Source organism: Protobothrops mucrosquamatus, unplaced genomic scaffold (assembly GCF_001527695.2).
Source record: "Protobothrops mucrosquamatus isolate PMUCROS unplaced genomic scaffold, P.Mucros_1.0 scaffold3204, whole genome shotgun sequence".
Classification (NCBI taxonomy): domain Eukaryota; kingdom Metazoa; phylum Chordata; class Lepidosauria; order Squamata; family Viperidae; genus Protobothrops; species Protobothrops mucrosquamatus.
The window spans coordinates 77794-79119 of record NW_015389202.1 but is presented as its reverse complement, the minus strand read 5'-3'; the positions used below and the strand labels follow the sequence as shown (position 1 = coordinate 79119).

Below are 1326 nucleotides of genomic sequence, written 5' to 3'. Positions count from 1 at the left end.
TTCGGCTTCCTTGTCGCATATTATCAGCTGGGTTCCTATTCCGCTTGTTTCCTCCTCAGGGGTCGTCCCATCCCCTCGGGGTTTGGGGCCCGAGGTCTTTTGTTGAACTGCTCGGGACCTTTCTTGGGGTTTCTTCGGTATACCCCTAGTAGATAATTCTGGTTTCCCTTTGGGGAGTGGTTCAGGACATTCAGCAGCATGATGTCCCGGTTGATTGCACCGGAAACAACGAAAGGTTGGACGCCAATTTCCTATGGGTGGACTAGGCGTTGGGCCTGAGGCCTGGGGTCGCTCGATATTCCTTCGTGGACCCATGGGTCCCTCAACCCTTGTACGAAATTCTAGTAGTCCAGCATCCAAATCTACGACCACTCGGAACCACTCTTGGATCTTACTTGGAATACCCCGATAAATACACGCCTGTCTCAGTTCTTTATCCAAACCCGTTTTGAATTGATGAATTAACAAGCGTTCAGGCCATGTTCTTAGCTTACTGGCCACTCGTCGAAAGTCTTTAACATATTCTGCCGCTGGCCTACCCCTCTGTCTGATCCCTAGCACTTCGTTCTCAGCTCGCTTGACCCTTGATACATCTTCGAAACGGCCCCAAAGGGCCCCTAAGAATGTCCCTATATGGGCCAACTCTCTGGCATGATCACTGTGGAGATCAGCCACCCACTCCATGGCCTCTCCATGTAGGGCTGCTGTTAATGCCCCCACCATCGCCCATTGGGAAGGGTACATGTGGCCATATCTATCCATATGGCCTATCGTTTGGCTCAGGAATAGGGCCAGTTGATCTGCATTTCCATCAAAGGTGATATTAAGGGGTGGAGGACCCCATATCGGCCCCTGGCCCCAGGGCCCTGCACCCCATCCTGGTCCCAATGGGGGACCTATCAAAGCCCTAGTTCCTGGGACTACCGTCTCCTGGCCCCTGGCCATCTGAGCCTCACTTCCTGATCCAGATCCTCTAGAGGGAACTGTCAGTAAAGTAGATGAAGGCCTCCCCGTATCTCCCACCCGTGGTCTATTCATACCCTGGCTTCCGGATCTTCCCTGATACACATCGCTACCCCGGTTGGACTCCAACTTTAATTTCGGACTTGCCGGTCGGAACCTTGCCGGTGCAGACTGGGTTGACGAGGGCCCACCCTGCGACCAGGATGTTGGGTCTGGTCCCTGATCCCATCTTTGCCAGGAAGAAGAGGGGTCTTGATATCCCCCTTCCCCGAATTGTTCCCGTAGTAGGTCCATAGTAGTTTGGCCGGGGGCGGTAGTATAGCTCCAGTCCTCTTCATCCTCCTCTGTTACACGCCGCTCTCG

At 53.8% G+C, this 1326-nt stretch overlaps 1 pseudogene; it reads right to left on the bottom strand.

Annotated features, from left to right (window-relative positions):
* LOC107297264 overlaps positions 1-1326 on the bottom strand; it is a 19004-nt pseudogene that overhangs the window by 5648 nt on the left and 12030 nt on the right.